At 35.7% G+C, this 22,489-nt stretch overlaps 1 protein-coding gene across 1 annotated transcript in view; it reads left to right on the forward strand.

Annotated features, from left to right (window-relative positions):
- cntnap2a (contactin associated protein 2a) overlaps window positions 1–22,489 on the forward strand; it is a 765,137-nt gene that overhangs the window by 604,873 nt on the left and 137,775 nt on the right. The window lies entirely within an intron of this gene.

A 22,489-nucleotide genomic window follows, 5' to 3' on the forward strand; every position in this document is an offset into this window, starting at 1 on the left:
CGTGCTGTTTATGCACCCTACACGCCTCGCGTTATAACCACCTGCTGTGCTTTGCGTTTTTGTCGTTGCGCCTTGTGCGCTCATATTTGGAAAAAAGTCAACTGTGAGCAAAAAATCGTGTTACGTCAGTCGTGTCTTTTTCATTCTTCGATCAAACGAAAGCAGAGGTGGGGTTTCCATTGAAGTGACAGCAGTGTTTGTGTTGTCAGGATGACTATGGAGACTTTTAAAGATGGAGGAGAGACTAGTGGTCAATAGTGTGATGTTATTCAGAGCTGTATAACTTTACAAATCTTGAATATCACAATATCATTAAATATTACAATTACAACAATATCAACAACAAAAAAAAAAAACTCACACAAAATACGCAGCTGATTTAGTCATTGCCTGGTGACATAAAAAAGTGCACTATGCTTCTTTTTTTCTTGTCAACAAAAAGGGCAGCGTGGTACGCCTCACATTTTTGGAACATAAAGTCATGTTTGGTGTCATTTTAATGGGCTTTTTAGCAAATGTTGAATGATTCTGTGCATCCTGTTTTGTTTGTTTGTTTGTTTGTTTGTTTTTTTGTTTGTTCAACAATGGTGATTTGTGGGTGCTTTTTGCTGACAGCTAAATTCCCATCATACTTCTTCTGACCATATTTGTACTTACAGGTCATTAAAAATCTTTTTATTTTATCTGGAGGTGATGATTGCTTGGATCTTTGCCATTCATGCTATTCTTTAATCCAATATAACTGTAGTGGCTTGTTTTCTTCCGAGTGTTTCAGGTTTTTGTTGCCACTCATCATTTTATATGAGCACCCTATAATTTGCTGATCTTCTCACAATGTTTTCACTTCTCTAATCAACTTTTTACTTAAATTACATTGAAATGACACCTTTTTCAAAACAATTCAGAAAGAAATATATTTTATAACAGTATGTGACATTGCTGACCTTCCATCTCATCTCATAAAAGGACCATTAATTACAGTTTTTATAAATTCTCTCATTAAACTTTAATATTATATAAAAACATAGTATATTTATTCATTTATTTATTAGTTTAATTGTCTGTTTCTATGATATTTTACATTTAAACATGTTTTATTAGACAGTTTTTCTGTTTATATTATATTATATTATATTATATTATATTATATTATATTATATTATATTATATTATATTATATTATATTATATTATATTATATTATATTATTCATTTTTTCTTCTGCTTAGTCCATTCATTTTATCAGGGGTCGCTACATGAACCGTTAACGTATCCAGCATATGTTTTATGCTGTGAATGCCCTTCCAGTTGCAAACCAGCAGTGGGAAACACCCATACCCTCTCGCATTCACACACATACACTACGGTCAATTTCGCTTATTCAATTCACCTATAGCACATGTCTTTGGACTGTGGGGGAAACCAAAGCACCCCGAGGAAACCCACGCGAACATGGGGAGAATATGCAAACTCAAACCAGCCAGTACTCGAACCAGTGACCTTTTTTCTGCAAGATGCCAATACTAGCCACTGCCGCCCTATATTATATTATATGTTCGCGTAAGTTTCCTCCGGATGATGTCCAAACACATGTGGTACAGGTGAAGTGGGTAAGCTAAATTGCCCAGTGTTTGTGTGTAAATGTATTTGTATGGATATTTCCCGGTGATGGGTTGTAGCTGGAAGGGCATCTGCTGCGCAAAACACATGCTGGATAAGTTGGTGGTTCATTCCACTGTGGCAACCCCAGATTAATAAAGGGACTTAGCCGAAAAGAAAATGAATGAATGAATGAATGAATATTGGTTGCCTGGTGATAGTGTAATGCTTCACAGTTAACTGTGTTCTATATGCGTGTGTTACTTTCTCTGTCTGTCTGTCTGTCTAACACACACACACACGCACAAACACACACTAACACACACACCCACAGAGAGACCATCTCCCTCTCAAGGGTCTTGAAGACACACACAGAGGAAAGGAAAGATGCTTAGTGGCTCCATTTGTCAAATTCGCACCTCCTGCAGTCTCCATGTCCTCATCTCAGGGGCGAGAGGCGAACAGCGAGGGTTAGACTGAGGCAGAGGACACCACATTCCCTGCTCTGTCATTTACACACATCCCTCAATCCATACATAACCCATTATTTTTACACCCTACTGCCTTACCCATCCTTTGGACGGGGAGGAGTAGCAAATCTTGTTTTCGCCCCACCATTTTTAAATAAAAATAGAACTAAAAAAAATGCTTCAGGTGAGACCGAGCAGAGAGAACAGCGACTCGCTTAGTGCTTTCTTAGAGGCTGGTGACAGCAAAACATCAATCATTTGATGGAGGAGAGTAGGGAGAGACGGCCAGCTGGGCATTATGCATACTGTACATGTAGAAGACTGCAATGCTGTCTATGGAGGACACACCACTGCCTGTCTTGAGTGATCATCATGCTGCTAGCTGGGTACAGATTAGGGATGTCAATTTTCAAAAAAAATGTTGTAATATTAATACAAATTAATACAAAAAGTAGAATTTTAAAAACAAATTACAATAAATAGAATTACAAATATTATGTTATCTAAAAATAATGCGAGTTATGTAATAATATTACTTTTCTAAGTAACAAGTAATGCATTACTTTTAAAATTTACTTCCTGTGGGAACAGACAGAAACCAAGATGCAGGTCAAAGCCTTGCATTTCTGCGATGAAGGGATTCTCATTATTTTAAAAGCATCAAAGAAAAGGAAAAGACGATTGTCTCAATGGACAGTGATTTTTCTTAACTAACAAGACAAAAAAAGTACAAAAGTAGCTAACACATTGTTTTAAACTTTCATTAATCTGTATATACGGCATGTATCTACAGTTGAAGTCAGAATTATTAGCCCCCTTTGAATTTTTTTTCTTTTTTAAATATTTCCCAAATTATGTTAAACAGAGCAAGGAAATTTTCACAGTATGTCTGATAATATTTGTCTGATATATTTGTTGTGGAGAAAGTCTTTTTTGTTTTATTTCGGCTAGGATAAAAGCAGTTTTTGATTTTTTATAAGCCATTTTAAGGTCAATATTATTAGCCCCTTTAAACTATTTTGTTTTCGATAGTCTACAGAACAAACCATCATTATACAATAACTTGCTTAAATACCCTAACCTGCCTAGTTAGCCTTAAGCCTTTAAATGTCACTTTAAGCTGTATAGAAGTGTCTTGAAAAATATCTAGTCAAATATTATTTACTGTCATCATGGCAAAGATCAAATAAATCAGTTATTAGAAATGAGTTATTAAAACTATTATGTTTAGAAATGTGTTGAAAAAAATCTCTCTGTTAAACAGAAATTGTAAAAAATAAAGAGGGGGGCTAATAATTCAGGGAGGCTAATAATTCTGACTTCAACTGTATATCCACATAAAGCTTAAAATCTGTACTTTTAAACGAACCCACTACACTTGAAAACAAAAGTTTTTGGGTTTTGTAATCTGTATTAAAAGAACGTGAGGTACAGTCCATCCTGTCAAACGCACATCACATGACAGAAACTACTCAAACGCCCACAAACTTGTAAACAAAGAGTCGCTGTCATTTCTGAAAGAGATTCACTATCAAGACCAAATTGTGAATTACTTCAGACGAGCAGCGTGATCAGACGATCATTATCCAGAGGATGATCATGCAGAATGGCCGTAAATGAGGTTGGTGTCGTGATCTCGTTCCTTTCGAGTGTGCATTCGCATAAACTCGGGCAACCTGAAAACATGCCGATTTTGTTTGATTTGGACGTTTAGAAACTAAACGTATGAGTCAGTTGTTGCTTAATTTTATTGGTAATTCCAAGTCTGTAATGTAAAGGTAAGCTTGACAAACAGTTTTGGAGACTTTGATATTTCCTCATTCAGACAGAATGCCTGAGCATACTGCAAGAGAGGCGTTTCAAAGATGGCCGCCAAGTGAAATGACTTGCCTTAAAGGGACAACATTTACCTCAATACTCTGCACATTAATGATGTCCAATTAATCGATCATCAATTTTTCATTGCTATCCCTATCAGGGGCTCCGCACAATTTGTCCGTGAATGAGCCTGGAATGAACAGAATATGGAGGGAAGAGGAAGGCATTAGCACTTATTGCTGATCATTTTGGCCCAGCAGTGCCTCTTTCCTCCAGAGAGCTGCAGGTTATTGGCACCAGAGATCAGTGAGAGTGTCCACATGACAGATGTGCTGCTGTTCCATATGCGGCTCTCAATCAGAGGCTTTACTCAAGGATTCTGCTTAGATGCCAAAGGGGAACTGCCAGTAATTTAAGATGAAAAAATGATGAATAAGATTGCTTTAATATTTAATGTTTTTCCTCCTAGAAAGCAGAGAGATTAAATGGAGACTTTTAGTCACAGCCATATGCAATCTGCTACCAGACGTCAACATTTGTTTAAATATATATATGAATAAATGGCAGTATTTTTTTAAGAAAACATTATGTTTATATGTATTAATAGCACACTGACTGTAAACATAATGCACCCATTATGTTTTTTAATGACAGATTCCGATTTTTTTTTTGTAACAAATTGGCCGATTCGATACTTTTTTTTTTTGTTTGTTTGTTTGTTTGTTTTTTTTTTTGTTTGTTAGTTTGTTTTTGTTAGTTTTTTTGTTTTTTGTTTTTTTTTTTTGGGGGGGGGTGGGGGGGGAGTTAACTAAAGAACAGAAATAGATGGTTATGTGAGCAAAATGTTTATTAGTGAACAATTTCGCTATTGTTTAATGACTGATTATAAGAACAATTAATAATGTTTTTAATATGTTTACTTATATAGAATATATTTCATATTTTTATTTTTAAAAAGTGAAATTTATTTAAAACTAAAACTTAAAAATCCAAAAGATTAAATAGTTAAAATTAAATTGTCTATGAATTAAGTAATTATAGCAATCACACAGTATTTCATAAAAGCCAACTGGGTTCTATTGATCTGTGCAGATGTGCTCTCGCCTTAAAAAAAAAAAAAAGACACGTCACACTATGGTCAAATACACCAATATAACATGTTTTCTTCAAAAGAAACAATTAGGATTACCACATACCATTTGTGCGTTAGTTCAAGTCTACTGCCACTCAGCAGATTTACTTCACACCGTAGCCAAGCAAAGCTGTAAGAATACAACAATTATCTCTCAGAAAGTTGAGAGAGGTCGAACTTCGAAAGTTGATGTGTGCCATCGTGTGTGTATCAGTCTCTGAGTCTAAGCCTCTGTGTCTAAGCTTGATGAATAAAAAGGTTTATTTATTTTTAAAAAATACCTTCCAGAACAAAAAAGCAGTCCCAGCAAAACTCAAACAATGAGCCAATAATTGTATTTGTACAGTATTTTAATATGTTCAAGTTTAAGTAAGACATTGCAGTCTCACTCAATCACACATAAATGAAACACAATTCAGAATTTTTCTGACTTTTATTTAAACTAAGAAAGAGTCAAATCTGAATATCTTTGAATTCTTCAAAAACCTCATTGGCCAGGCTCATAAATATTAATTAATTTTACATTCACCCAGTAGTTCAAAATAATTGAAGCCAGCCGATTCTAGCTGTCCGAAATAATGAGCTCTTGCTTTAAAGGATTAGTTCACCCAAAAATTACAATTCTGTGATTAATTACTTATTAATTAAATTAATTTCTTATTAATTAAATTTAAGATCATTTAGGTGAAATCAGAGAAATCTCTGACCCTCCATAGGCAGCAGAGGTCGTAGGAGTAGGGGTGTAACAATTTGCTGCGAGTTGGTTGAAAATCGATTCAAATATTTGACGATTCAAACCAGTTGAATGCGTGAATGAATCGCGATACTTGTTTTGAACAGAGGGGGCGCTGTGTTCACAGGCGCAATCTTGCTTTACCTGCACATAAACGGTGAGCAAGAAGTGGGGCGGCTGAGTGGTAACGTCTAGATCAGATATGCGGCTGGCCAGAAGTGCGATATGCACATTAAGAAAGCAGCATTCTTTTATGACACTGTATAACAGTAAATAATATTATTACAGTACTGCGATGGTTTGGTTTAGGGTTGGGGTGGGAGTAGGCGTTAAAAAAATACAATTTATTGGTTAATTTAATAGATAACATAAATAATACTCGGTACAACAACTGTTTTTACGTTACTGTGACGGTTGGGTTTAGGGTTGGGGTGGGGTTAGACGTTATTAAAATACAATAAATGGGAAATTTAATAAATAATAGAAATAATTCTCAATAAATTCCGGCTGCAAACGTATCAGATCTAGCAACAACCCGGCTGAGTAAAATGACAGCGGTGAAGTGCGCCAGACAAACTGTGTGCAAATACTGCAAAAAGATGTTTACATACACTAACAGAAGAACGAATATGATGCACTACTATGAAATATGAAAAAACTACTGTCACAGACGTCTACACACAGAAAACTATTAATAAGCCAAACCACGTGGACCATAATGATTTGCAGCTCTGCTTGCTCCAACAAGTGCTGCGGAGATCACGCGGTGCATCACTGTTTTCATAGTAAAAGTGTGAAGATGTTTTACAGACTGAAAGAGAAAGTTCTTCTGTTACAGGAGCAGGTATTTGATTATCTTAACGCTCTCCTTTTTAAATTAGTTTATGCATATTTGAATTTGCTTATTACAGAATATTTAAAAATGTTCAAGATTATTTCTTAAGTGTATCACACTGATACTTATACTAATTAATTATACAAGTAATATTAATTATTCACCTTCATAATCATGTTCAACTCTTGTCTCTATCCTACTATATAATTAGTCATTTTTATAATCAGTTTTTTTTATGTCAGTGAGTGGCCAGTCCCCTGGAGCAGAGGGCCTATTGACCACCTCTGTACACACTGCTCTCTGTTCTAGGAAAGGCTTTTCTCTCCAGCCCAGCATCTCAGTCCCCAGTGAAAGAGTTTTCTCATCAACAGGGGACATTGTAAATGTGATCTCAGCTTATGCCAGACAACATAGATATTCTGATATTTCTAACTAAAGATATAAAATCCCAGCACAGTCACAGTTTTAGTTTGTTTTATATTAATGAGTCTTCTTTAGTTTGTATTATTATTATTTTTTATTGAGTTTTTTTTTTTTAAATAGCTATTTTAGTTATGGCAGAAAATATATTTAGCAAAAATGTGCAGCGTTTAAGAAAAAGATGAAATTGTACTTCACCTTAAATTTGTTTAAAATAATTTTGTTTAAAAAATGTGACTAAATCGTGAATCGTGAGATTCGAGAAATATTGTGAATTATATCGAATCATGAGTCAGGTGAATCGTTACATCCCTAGTTGTGAGATGTTGAAAGTTCAGAAAAGTAATCAAAAATATTGTCAAAACACACCATGTGACTTCATAGTGTTCAGCTGTAATCATACAAAGCTCTAAGAACACTTTTGTGCACCAAAAAAATAAAAAAAAAAAATGTAAATATAACTTTATTTACCTACAGCATGTCCTCTCTGTCCACCTCAGGTCCAGGTTCACGTCTAATATGTGCAAAGAAAATGTCTGAGTGTTTGCAATTCTTAGTCTAATGGCAATATGTCAAACTGGCTATAATAACATGCATTGCAATGACCTGATGATGAATAGAAAACATAGGAAACAAAGATATGTTTACACTTTAAATAGAGCTTTGAATAATTGCAGTAGAATGACTGAAGACACAGAACATTTTTTGACAGCATTTTTTTGTTCATTTTCTGGGCTTTGAACAAAATCTTGCAGTCTACAAAGGGTCAGAGTGCTCACAGATTTAATCGAAAATATATTCATTTGTGTTCTGATGATGAACAATCGTCGAACGTTATTGAAATGCATGAGGTTAAGTAATTTGTAACAGAATTTTTATTTTTGAGTGAACAAATTATTACAAAATGGTCAAATGCATCTAATATGGCTTGTTTACTTAAAAAAAAAATTGTATTACTACATATAATTTGCATGTTAGTTCTACTGCCATTGACTATTGCCACTCAAGACTACTGTTACAAAGTCATTGTCTTACATATATATGACTGCAGATTTACTTATCCACTTTGTAGCCAAGTAAAACAATGCTGAATACAATTATTTTGGTAATAATTTAAGTACCATTTCTCAATATTAAAGGTGCAGAATGTGATCTTCCTAAATGCTATCCGGTTAGCATAATATGTTTGAAACACAATCCCTCCCCTGCCGTCAAAAGCCACACCTCCTTATTGACCTCATTCTTCAATGCGGAAATGCGCTCATTTTTGCGATTGTTTTAGAACTTCCGATTCAGCTGCCTATGGGAGAAATGACTAGGAATAATAATTGGCAGAAAACAGTCACACTACTTACCCTACAAACAAGTGTTTGCATGACAATACAGAGAAAGTAAAATAATATAATAAGAAAATATCAGTTTGCAACACCAAGCAGCAAAACGAGCTGTTTTTATCGTCTAAAAATGAATGGAAGTGAATGAGACCGGAAGTCTCGAGCCAAAATGATTCAAATGGCTGCGCCCACTTGCACTCGTACGAGAATAAGGTGAATATAATAAATGTGCATCTTAAGGATGACAGAGACCCATTAAATCTTGTCATTCACTAGTTAGAAGTCTGTATAGTACTTTATAATACTACAATTCTGAATGAAAAACAATATTATATCTAGCATATTTTCAGTTGTGTAATTAGCAAGCAAAACTTGAAATACTATGCAGTTATTCATTCATGCAAGGATCGCTGGTCTCACTCTCTCACGTGCTTTGTCCTAAAGTGACTTATGCTTAGTGATTGGCCGGCGCCGTGCAGGATACTTGCATGTTATTTCAGAGCGAATATTCAGAGTAGCCTGGTAATCAAAATAGGGACTGCATGACAGGCTGTCATTGTTCAAAAATGAACCAATGTGAATTTAAAATCCCCTCAGTAAAGCAGGCTAGGCGGAATATTGCTATTTACTTATGTTTTGTTGTTCAATTAAATAAAAATCGACATTATTGATGCTGTAAAAGGCACCTTATGAAATTGACAATAGTCACATCAATCTTTCGCCGGAAGATGGCTGAACAACACTTCCGTGCGTATAATCCATATATAACAACACAATCTACATAAGTTTAGCATGATTAAAATACTTTTAAGACATAACATTACCTGTCTAAAAGTAATACTTAAGCCATGGTGTCATTCTTTCTCCAGTAATCAAAAGTAACTCTAATATTGATTCAGGGTTTTAATAAGTTTTGATTCAGCATTTGTTTTTACCGCTGTCACTCTCTCTGTCGTGTGCACGTGACTGCATCGCCCGTGTGGTGGATCTGCGTGAACAGAAGTGCGCAGTAGTACAAATCTACATTTGTTGACAGACAGTTTGGGCTACTTATCAGAATTATGGGAATTATCGGTCTAACAATTTTTAATTGCATGAACATTTTTAGTATTATGCCTCATCCAGAATGAATGAATTGAAAATACAACAAAAATACATATAAATACATTTAGATCATTTACTTTAATCATCATTATTGGAATGCGAAAAGACTTTCAATCAGCACAACAAAAAATGTTTCTGAAGACAATCACCTACTGCACCTTTAACTACTGGCTTATTACTTGGCTATTACTAAAATATTGGCTGTTTATTACTACTTAAAAAGTACATATTCTGCATGAACTTATTAACTACTTCCATAATGACTATTAATAAGCAACAAATTAGGAGTTTGCTGAGTCAAAATTCATATTAAATAGTCTATTAATAGCAAGAATTGTACACTAAAATAAAGTGTGACCATTATCTCATGGAAAGTTTGGAGAGCTCGAACTCTTCAAAAGTACAGTGAGGTAAAGAGAGCAAAAAAACTAAGTTCACGAGTGCATGTGTGTATCAGTGTTTGAGTCTAAGCCTCTGTGTCTAAGCTGACCGCACTGCTAGGTCAACGACAGCGGCACCCAGCGTAAACACTCCAGAGCTTTTCTCTAAAGCTGGATATTCACCTTCTGCATGAATCCTGCCTGAAAAGAAGAGTAATCAGGCCTGGCTGCAGGCCCGCGTCTGAGATTAACAGTGTGTTCAGGCCAGTCGTGTGTGTATGTGTGAGTGTGTGTGTGTAGGCAGAAGAGCAGATTGTGAAATTGAAGCTCTCCGCCCTTTTTCTAGCCTTCTATTATGTCTCATCGATTTATGCCCTGACTCCTAATCCTACTTCCTTATTTTGGCCGGCCTGGTTTTCTTCAGTTACGCCTCAAAACTGAGGCCCAGTGAAATCCACTCAGAGCATGAAATGAGTGGAGGGCATCGAGTTGGGTTACTGCCTAGTGGGAGTTTGATTTCGGTGGTATATCTAAATCGGCTGCCCTCTGTTCTCTAACTTAGGGAAGCATGCTAAATTAAGTCTTTTTTTTTAATATCAGAGGGTTTCATGCTTTACTTGGAGCTTTAGATTTGCATTTTTGACATTTGATTTTAGATGTTGTGGGGTTTGATTTCCAGTTATACAATTATATTTCATTATGTTGAATCATTTAATGAGGGGGTGTGTGATTGTAGCGGTTATTATGCATATTGAATACACCTGATGGTGCCTTCAAAACAAACCATAATGAAACTTTTTTAATGTCAAATGGGGTATTAGGTACAGTAAATGTGTTAACTGTTTTAAATAGTTTTTTTTACTGTTTTTAATTAGTCCCTTTTTTAATCTGGGTCTCCACAGCGGGATGAACTGCCAACTTATCCGGCATATGTTTTACACAGCGCATGCCATTCCAGCTGCAACTCATCACTGGGAAACATTCATATACACTCATTCATGCAAATACACTACGGACAATTTTGTTTTCCCAATTCACCCATGGCACATGTCTTTGGGCTTGTGTGGGAAACTGGAGCACTCGGAGGAAACCCACACGAACATGGGGAGAACATGCAAACTCCACACAGAAATGGCAATTGACCCAGCTGAGGCTCAAACCAGCGACCTTCTTGCTGTGAGGTGATTGTGCTACTCTCGGCACATATATTTCCTATATGAGGCAATTGATTTAATGTAAAATTCTTTTCTGGGTAGAACAAAAGTGTTTAGTTACCCACTACGCTTCTTTCACCCTGTAAAGTTAGATATCACCTTCTTAGGATTCTCCAGTCTGTTTGTAAACAATAAAAAAAGAAAACTGTATTTTTTTATTAAAATAATCATAATTAAATCCTATGAATTTGTAATAATTAACAAAGAATGTTTGTAATTGTTTTTCATTTTTTTGAAATGCGGAATATAGGGTCTCCACTTACATGTAAGATTATAAATATATTAACTTAAGCTATCACAATCTGCTTATAAAATGAATGCATACTAGTTGATTAAATCAATCCCATACGTTCTCACTCCAAAGATAAAAAGCTGAATGTTAAGAAGTCCTTTTGATTTGTACACCCCAGTTTGAAAAGAACATGAAAATGTCCCCTCTGTAGTTCTGACTGCAAGTGAGCTCAGAGAGCCAGACTTACAATCACAATTGGTCCAATCTCTAATATCTCTATATCTCTGTCTCTCCGCTGGTGCCCTCTGTTGGCATTATCTCTTTACTGTATCTCTATAGCACTAAAGCCCAGGGGAAGAAGAGCCTCTCGGTGGCAGATTGAATGAAGGGTGGATGTCCACTTCTGCTGCTTCAGCTCTGTTTCATCTCAAACACTTATCTTCTGAGGAGAAATCTTGACATCAGACACTATTGAATATTCATGCCTGATTTCAAGGCATAACTGAGCTTGAAACTCTCTCGATTTATTAAGCTTCACCAATTTATGTTTTTTTTACTTGCGTGTCAGCAGTCTTACTGCCAACACTATATTTGGAGTTTTTCCAAAGCAAACGTGTGTTTAATTATGGAAGTTTCATGTATTTTCATGTTCAAAATTCAAATCCGTTCTCCTGTTTCTTTTGTTAAAAGTCATATTTTGGGATTCTCACACTGGAACGGTAAAATCTCAGTCAGGCCAACCCAAAAATGAGAGATTTTTTGGCTTCGTAGCATGAAAATTGCACAGCAAGTGGGAGCTTTTTCTAAGACTGGCTCTTTTTCACCGGTGCTTATTATAAGTCATGGCAGCTTCCACTGAATTTCTACACATCACACTTTTTGGACATGGAAATAGCTGTTGGGCTTGTCAGATCTTCCCAAAAGTATCATTATTATTTTTTAGTCCAGAGCTAAGCTCTCAGCCTGGGTTGCTGGCTGAGCATGGATATGGCTTGGATCCTCTGTGGGCTCAGATGGTGGGAAGATCCTTAGTCTCTCTTTGATGCATCTTTAATGAAGTGGAGGCTCTCTGGGGGCCTGAGGGAGAAATGGCAATGTGACTCTGCTGAACACCTGACCGCTACTATGAGAGTCAAGAGCTCTCGCAAAGCACATTGACAAACGTGTGAGAAAATAGGGTCCAGACCCCTGAAATATTCTTTTGTATTACCTTCAAAGATAAGTGAGTCTTTGAAAGAAGGGTAAAAGATGTGACTGCCATACATAGATAAAACAGATAGTTCACCCAAAACTAAATTTACCCATTTCTGGTGTCTTATCAAACCTGTTAGAATTTCTCCCTGTACAAGGTTTTTTTCATACAATGCAAGATAACGGGTTCCAGAGCTGTTCTGGGTGAAAATGCAACCAAAATTTGAAGTCAAGATAACATGGCAAAAGGTGCATTTTTTGCATTTCAGCAATTCCAGAATTTTCTGTTGAGTTATGTATAATACAATGGGTGCTTCAAATCAATATTATTTTATTTCTTTAGAATATATTTAGAAACATGTCTCCTTTTCCACCTTTAATGGAACCTTCCAGTGTTCCATTAACACTTTTTTACAACCTACAAGTGTGAAAATGCTTCCAAAATGGCTTGGATAAAATAAAATAAAGCTTTAATTGTTATTTTTAAAGCATGAAGCAATGAATGCTGAAAACCGAAAACTAGCTTGGCAAATAGAACTCACAGACAATGTATTAACACTTTACAACAAGTTTGTGATAGTTAATGTTAGTTAATGCATTTACCAACATGGACAAACAGTGAATAATACATTTATTGTGGTATTCGTTCATGTTAATTAAGCTTTTTAGTGGGAATAGTTGTTTATTGTTAGTTCGTCTTAACTGACGGTGCATTATCTAATGTAAACAAACTTGAATTTGGATGTTAAAAATGCATTATTAAAAGTTCCACTATGATTAAAGAATTCTAAAAAAACAAGTATAGTCCATAATTTTTCATGTTAGTAAATAAATTGATTAACATAACCTAATGAAACCTTATTGTAAAGTGTGACCTATCTTTTAACTTGGGATTTCTGTGCACAAATTGCACAAATAACTCAAATTCATTCATTCATTGATTCATTGATTCATTCATTCATTCTTTCATTAAAATATGTATTTTTTCATTTATTAATTGTAAGTAAACCAACAAAAAAATGACGGTTAGGATTTTGGTTAGGTTTTACAGACAGAAATGGCTTATAAATTTTACAAATTATTTAAAACATTTAAACTCTGAGTGGAAAAACTTATTAGACTTTTTATTCATTTATTAATTTTTTTATTTTTTTATTTAGACATTTAGTAAGTGAGTGAACAAGTGTGTGAATCTTTTTTTTTAAGTTTTTCACCTTCAAGTTTACCTTCACAGCTCTTTTATTTACAAAAACAATGATAGTGAGTGAGTTAGTGAGCAAGTGAAATTTTCAAGAACATTTGAACATTCTTTTTATACTTTCCCAAAACCTTTTGTGCAGTTTACAGTTTATTAGATGTTAACAGGTCTTCAAGGAACCATAAATGGCAATAATACTCAATTATAATGAAGAACACTGTAAAAATATTATTGTCAAACCATTTTGTCTGAACTGCTATATTAAGCAATCTTTGGCTATAAATAAAACTAATAAAATAGCTTCGCTACTGAAAAACTTTTGGTTTATACAGTAGCGCCACTACCACCACACTACTGAGAAAAGTAGTTAAGCTAGTAGCATCACTACTTGTAGCGGCGCTACTGCCCAGCACGGTTAATGTGATAAAAGGCTGGTTGTAGTAGCCTAATGCTTTCAGGGGCAGAGATGATTAACGTAACTGGTAGACACGGTGCGCTGCAATCAAACCGGAAAACCAATCAAAAGCATCAGAATAGCACCGCTTTAATAAATGACCTTAGCAGAAGGCATAGTGCATATCAAAAACAGGCAAAGCAACAGATGAATATTATTCAACATATTTAGATGTAATGCAATTTGTAATCTTTAACATTTTCATAAGTAACTGTAATTTAATTACAAATTTTTTCTCAGTAACTGGAACAAATTATGGTCTCTTATATTTTGTAATTAAATTACGTAACGCCATTAGATGTAACTAGTTACTCCTCAACACTGCTGTAGCCTCACAGCCTATCAAGTCCAAGCTGGACCAGTTGGTATTTCAGTTTTTTGGAGTTTGCATGTTCTCACCGTGTTCGCGTGGGATTCCTTCGGGTGCTCCGGTTTCCCCCAAACTTCTCCTCTAAAAACATGCGCTATAGGTGAATTGAATGAACTAAATTGGCCGTAGTCAGTGTTGGGGATAACGCATTACAAGTAACACAAGTTCCATAATAATATTAGTTTTCTAAGTAACAAGTAACGCATTACTTAAAAAAATGAAGTAATAATATTTGAGTTACTTTTTAAAAATGTAACGTGAGTTACTTTGTAGTTTAATTAATTCACTTTTTAAAAATAAATTGCAGAATTAAAATTAACGTTGAATCCCGCACCCAATGAGACAATATTCTCCCTGCAGAAACAAACAAAAACCAAGATGGCAGAGCCTTATATTTCTGTGCTGGAATTATTCTTATTTTTCTGAACACATGGAAGACAAGTAAAAGGGATTGTCTCTGTGCTCATTTTACTTAATAATAAGACAAAAAGTACAAAAGCATCAAACACCTTGTTTTAAACTTTCATTAATCTGTATGACAGCATGTAGAGCTCTGGGCTCAGGAAGTTCTCAGAAGATAATGTTATCCATTATTATTATTTGGCGTGTTTTTTTAAAGGTAAATTAAGGTTATACAGTGTGCTGTTAATTGCAGAGCTCCTCATTTAAAAAAAAATAGAAAAAAAGAAAAAAGGTAAGAAAAAGTAATGCAAAAGTAACTCAAAAGTAATGTAACGCTTTATTTTTCATAAAAAAATTACTAACTAATACAACAAGATACATTTTGGGGGGATAACTCAATACTGTAATGCATTACTTTCTAAAGTAACTTTCCCCAACACATGGTCGTAGTGTATGTGTGTGTGTTTAGTGTGGTTGTGGCTGGAAGGGCATCCGCTGCGTAAAACATATGCTGAAATAGTTGGTGGTTTATTCCGTTGTGACCTACTATTTTTTCATATACTTTGTTCCTGTATATGTTTGAGTTGCTGTGTTAAGGTCTTCCGTTTGTTATGAATGTTTTGAAAAGCTCTAAAATAAAAAGACTTGTCTACTACTATCCTGTTGTGGTGACCTCTGAAATAGACAACCCAGGCTCATTCTGTAAAATACCTCTATATGCATTTCTGGAGAGCAGCAAATACGTCCCAGGAGCTACTGTACGTTTTTTGCAGTTATTGTTTTCACGAATCCACCAGAGGCCGCTGTGTACGCTTTTTGAGATCTCAAATTTCTCTCGTGAGTGCCATTCGTGCCTGCTGTTCTCGCGTAAATCCACCAGAGGGGTTGTTGACTGACTGTTTAACTGACTGACTGACTGACCGATCGACTGACCCACCCTCTTCCTTCCCTAAACCCAACCTGTAGTTTTCAATAGCATCGATTGACTCACCCACCTACTTCCCTAAACCCAATCGTCAGTTTTAAAAAGCAATCCAGAAAAAGAAAAGCCCTCGCCTGATTTTTACCACGTTTTCAGATTTGACCACATTCTCACTCTGGTATTTACTTTTTATTTTATATTATTTTTTGGGTTCTGTTTTTGACTTTGTTACCCGCTTTCTAGAACTGTTCTTCAACAGACTCGAACCCTATTGTCGTGGTCCTCTCTTTACGTCTCAAGTCCGCCAACGTACATGGCAAGCTAACTGGACAAACTGGTAACAGCGGGAAAGCAGTCCATGTGGAGGTAAGCGGTCAGCTGGTAAGCGTGAAAAGGAATGGCGTCATATCAATCGTAGTGTTTGTTTTAAAAACATACTTCTGGCTACATAATTCGCAATCTCCAGAAATTAATATAGGGCTATATTTTCATAATGAGCCTATGTTGGATATAGAGACTAAGCCGAAGGAAAATGAATGAATAAATGCTTCAAATATAATTCTTATTAAATGCATTATAGTTTAATTTGACAAGCATATACCATAGCATTCAGATACCGAAATTTCAAATATCAAAATTGCTAATTATCATCTGTGTAAAATAAGTGATTTGTATAGTATCATGAAATGTATTGGGCCGTATCTGCTCTGCTGTTTTGGTAGATCTACTCTCAGCCAGTTTGGCGGGAGATCTAATATACCCATATAAACACAAACCCACTTTTTCACTGCCATGCTGCTTGGCTTGTTGATTTTGTTTAGTTTTTCAAGTGAATGCAAGAGCAGCGGTCCACTGAATGCCCTCAGTTGTGGACAGCAGAGCGCTACACACACATACACACACACAAGTAAAAAACCGCTCCACAAGAACAGTGAAACTCTTGATGCTCAATGCAGGCTGGCCAAGTGCAGGAAATCCAATTACAGGGATCAGAGGGCTGAGAATGGTGGAGCAGCTCTAGTCCAAAACACACACCTGCCAGACCTGCCTTCTTCCTCTCTCTCTCGCTCTGTCGTTTGCTGTCTCTCTTTTCTCTCAAAAACTGTCCCCATCACTCTGGAAGAGGTATTGGTTCTGTGTTTGTGGGTCTGCTTGTTGTCAGTGGTTAATTCTTTTAGTTACATTTATTTTGGTCACTGTGGTGCTGAATGTTTGTTTTCTATGAGCTAACCAAAGTACCAACTCTTGTTCTTAACTTTGCTTAGATTTTTTCCTATTATTATTATTAGTAGTAGTAGTAGTAATAGTAGTATATGATGATTATTATTAAAGCTGAAATTTATATTGACTCTTTAATTTGTGGGGGGGGTCATTCGGTGCATTTTTTATTGTGTAGTATAGTGGGCAGCGCGGTGGCTCACTGTTGCCTCACAGCAAGAAGGTCGCTGGTTCGAGCCCCGGTTGAGTCAGTTGGCATTTCTGTGTGGAGTTTGCATGTTCTCCTCGTGTTTGCATGGGTTTCCTCCGGGTTTCCCCCAGAGTCCAAAGACTATAGCTGAATTAAGTCAACTAAATTGGCCGTAGTGTATTAGTGTGTGTGAGTGTGTGTGGGTGTTTCCCAGTACTGGGTTGTGCAGGAAGGGCATCCGCTGCGTAAAACATATGCTGGAATAGTTGGAAGTTCATTACGCTGTGGTGACCTCTGTTAAATCAGAGACTAAGCCAAAGTTAAATTAATAAATGAGTATAGTATAGTATAGTATAGTATAGTCTTACTTTAATGTTTCAATCATGAAAATTATTTAATAGGTTATTTTCACTTTAAAAAAAACACATGGCAGTGATGTTTCTACACACAGTTTTGTCATTGTGTTACAAAATTGCATTATTATATTTAAACATTGCCTATATAAATATGTATATTTATACAACAATTCTGTCTGGTTTTTGAATCTGATTGGCTGATAGCCTTGCGATATTCCCCAATAACAGCACTCGTACAGCCTCCTCACTCTTGTTTATTACTCCGCCCACATAGAGTGACAGCAGATCAATAAACTCACTACAGTTTGACAAATATTGCTGCTGTTGGACAACATAATGTACTTTTGAGGCTTTTTTAGGCAAGAATGTAGTTGTTTAGATTGCAACTATGCAGTTCATTTATAGGGATAGTGCTTATTGTAAAATATTTATAATTTCAAGAGATAAAGTGTGTCGGCAGCCATCAGCCTGTCATACTGAGCAGAGCCAAGACGGTTGATGTTCCACCACAAGATGGCGACAGAGCCTGTATAATAAGTCCTTAGAGGAGAAAAACGTAATTTCAAACTACAGTTGATCAAATCAGAAATTATTAAACTGGGAAGTGACTTTCTAAGTCGATCTCTCTCTTTTGTATGTTGTAATGCTGTATTTATACCATAGTCTGGTTGTGTTTGTTTCTGGTGGTGTTTGCTTTGGCTTTTTTGGGGTTAATTATTGTGATATCCTGATTGCAACAGAGAAATACTGGGAAATGTCACTAGACTGATGGCATATCATGCCGTTCAGCCTTATAATCTTGAAATGTCAGTATAACCACCTGTTTTGTCATCACTTTAGACATTACGCTAGAGAATCATTCAAATACTAGCTGTAAAGTGACATTGGTGAATTAGTAACCGTTTCTGCTGTTCTGACGTCAGCTGCAGATGTGAATGAATGGTGGAAGAAAGTAATTCCTCATGCAAAATGGTTTTTAGACTCTCCGTGTTTGATTTCCTTTTTTATGTACATAATTATGCCGTCGAACTGTTGTATAAACACAATATCATACTTGTACCAGTGCGATATGGCTGTATATCATCACTGGTGGGACACGTTTCCCACCAGAGCCGATATACAGCCATATTGCACTTGTGTGATATTGCTCATATATATAATTTTGTAAAACAGTGCCAAAATTGAGTGTAGATACATCACTGCCATGTTTTTTAAGTGAAAATAACCTTTCAGAAGAAAAAAAACTATTATGCATGTTTGCTGTTTTTTTGTTTGTTTCATTTATTTTTTGATTGATTGTTCGTTTGTTTGTTTTAGTTTTTTATTTTTTGTTTTGTTTTGTTTTGTTTTGTTTTGTTTTGTTTTGTTTTGTTTTGTTTTGTTTTGTTTTGTTTTGTTTTGTTTTGTTTTGTTTTGTTTTGTTTTGTTTTGTTTTGTTTTGTTTTGTTTTGTTGATCAATCACAATACCACTTCAAGCTAATGTGTTTCAGGCAAAAATGGCATAAGTCTATACGTCAGTGTTTATTTTTATTATAAGGGTGTCTGTCCACAGATATGCTTTTGCATTGCAATTTTTTTTCCTGTTGTCAATTGAAGCTTTTTCATTCATTCATTCATTCATTCATTCATTCATTCATTCATTCATTCATATTTTTTTTTCAGCTTAGTCCCTTTAATAATCTTGGGTCATATGTTTTACACAGCGGATGCACTTCCAGCTGCAACCCAGTACTGGGAAACACCCATACACTCTCATTCACACACATACACTAAGGACAATTTAGCTTATTTAATTCACCTATACCACATGTCCTTGGACTGTAGGGGAAACCGGAGCACCCAGAGGAAACCCACGCGAATACAGGGAGAACATGCAAACTCCACACCGAAATGCCAACTGACCCAGCCGGGGCTTGAACCAGCGACCTTCTTACTGTGAGGCTACAGCGCTGCCCACTGTGCCACCACGCTGCCCGCTATGCACTCAGTGTTTTTTAAAAGCTTTGACAGTTGAAGCGTTCACAACTTAGTGTGTTATAAAAGCACTCACATTTCTGCTGCAGAAAAAACTTTCAATGGACACGCGCCTATATTATTATTATTATTAGTAGTAGTAGTAGTAGTAGTAGTAGTAGTAGTAGTAGTAGTAGTAGTATTGTGTTTTGTATTAATAATTCATTAATTTTGCTTAAGAAACTTCCAATGTTACACTATAAATATGAGCAAAACACATATCATTAATTTGTGTTAGTTTGCTGAGCTAAAACGAGCCACCACGGCTCAGTGATGGCGCAAACCAGCATTATGGCACTGGGCCTTTGCTCACAGACAGAGGTCAGAAGTGCTGGCAGGCCGAGTCTACAATCTGAGATGAACAGGTGGCTCTCAGGATCCCAGTTGAGCAATAATCCCCAATTCCTTCAACATCTGCATCAGATCCTTAAGCAGTAAAACAGCGCCCCCCACAGAGAGCAGCAGATACACATGAAGTTCCGTTCTGATCATTACAGGTAGTTCTTTGGCATAAATAAAACTGACTGGAGGCAGCTCACAATATCTGTAGGATGAAAAATGATCGTAATGGCACAAATAAGCTGTGTGTGTGTGCGTGCGCGCCACTCTTGGTATCACATCACAGCACTTCTCTTAGCTTCCTCTGATGGTGACAATAGCAGCGGCCACTATCACTGCAGGCTCACTGTGCTGCCGACACAAAGCAGATCCAATTTAGCTCTTGCCTTCAGCATCAGTGCCGCCACAGTAACCCCTGCCGAACAGAGGCAGACAACCCAATGAATTTAGACACATATTTGACTTCAAGCCAGGTTTGTCCTTTTAAATAATTTCACTTCGGCGTCTAAATGGCAGGCATTTGTTTTTATTTAGCTTTGTTCAGTGCATATGTTATTTAGTGTGAATAATGTTGTTTTAATTTTATTTTGATATTTATCTTGCTGGTGCAATTAAAGTTGTAAACCCCCCACATATTCAATTTGATATCTGGAAATGTAGAAACACAGAATATGTCCTTTGATCAATGAGAGATCAGTTTGTGCGTGACTTTCACTAACAGTTTTCACATGTTGACTTGTGGAAGTGAACTTAAGCATAAAGAAACTGTTAGAAACAAAAGCGAGTTAGATTCCCTTACCTACTCATCAAAGCTGTAAAATGATGTATTAATTCAGTGTAAATAATCTTATATTGTATAACTTCTATAGTTCCAGTTGAAATCAGAATTATTAGCCCCCTGAATTATTAGCTGCCCTGATTATTTTTTTCTCAATTTCTGTTTAACGGAGCAAAGATTTTTTTCAACACATTTCTAAACATAATAGTTTTAATAATTCATCTCTAATAACTGATTTATTTTATCTTTGCCATGATGACAGTAAATAATATTTTATTAGATATTTTTCAAGACACTTCTATACAGCCTAAAGTGACATTTAAAGGCTTAACTAGGTTAATTAGGTTAACTAGGCAGGTTAGGGTAATTAGGCAAGTTATTGTATAACGATGGTTTGTTCTGTAGACTATCGAAAACAAAATAGCTTAAAGGGGCTAATAATATTGATCTTAAAATGTTTTCTAAAAAAGTCAAAACTCCTTTTAATCTAGCCGAAATAAAACAAATAAGACTTTCCAGAAGAAAAAATATTATCAGACATACTGTGAAAATTTCCTTGCTCTGATTTGTAATGACTAATTTGTAATAACTATTTTTGACTTTGCCATGATACAGTACATGTGCACAGCATATAATATTTTACTAGTTATTTTAGTTACTAGTTTAAAGTGCCATTGAGTGGCTTAACAGAATGTTAAATAGATTAATGAGATTAGCTAGGTTAATGTTTTTGTACAAATGGTTTATTCTGTAGCCAATTGAAAATATATAATAATAATAATAATAATAATAATAAATAAAAATAAATAATACATTTAAATATATATATATATATATAGAATATAGAATTTCACTGAATGGAACTTTTGTCATCAATGTTCAGAGCAATATGATGAATTTAGCCTGATCTCACAAGGAAATGTAACTATTTTATGTTTTGTCAGTTTAGTGACTAATTCGTAAGAATTTGAACGAGTTCAGTCATCCAGAAATGTACAATTTTAGGTGCCGATCACACTGAACATGCTTTTATGCTCCATAAACACGAGGCGCACCACACTGCCTTTTGTTGACAAAAAAAAGAAGCGTGGTGCGTTTTCTATGTCTTTAGGCAATGACTGAATCAGCTGCGTATTGTGCGTGAGTGTTGCTGTTGATATTAATATAATTTTAATATTCAATAATATTGTGATATTCAAGATTTGTGATTATACAGCACCAGATTAAAAACAGCAACCACAAGTCTCACTTCCATCTTCAAAAGTCTCTGTAGTTGTCTTGACAACACAAACACTGCTGTCGCCTCAACGGAAACCCCGCCTCTGCTTTCATTTGATTGGAGAATGAAACAGATGCGACTGACGTAACATGCTTTTTCTGCTCAGAGTTGACTATTTTTCAACTGCGAGCACACATCGCGCAACAACAAAAACATGAGGCACAGCAGGCATTTAAAACACGAGGCACGCAGGGCGCAAAGGCTCGCGGCCGTTAATAAATCATTCATCAATCAATCATGTTGAGTTCGGTGTCATCAGCCCCTTAAAAAGTCGTAGCACCAAACCTCGCCCCTAAACCCAACCGTCATTGAGGAATGAGCAAATCGTACTAAATTGTACGAATGAGATAGAAGGAATTCACACGAATTAGCCACTAAATCAAAAAGTTTACCAATTGCCGTGAGATTGTGTTGGATGAATTTTATGTTTCATAATATTTTTTTTATATATTTTGTATATAATATTTGCCTGTTGTCAGCTAGCAGTTTTATTTTGATGATGACTGTT

This window comes from Danio aesculapii, chromosome 24, assembly GCF_903798145.1.
Source record: "Danio aesculapii chromosome 24, fDanAes4.1, whole genome shotgun sequence".
NCBI classification, from domain to species: Eukaryota; Metazoa; Chordata; class Actinopteri; order Cypriniformes; family Danionidae; genus Danio; species Danio aesculapii.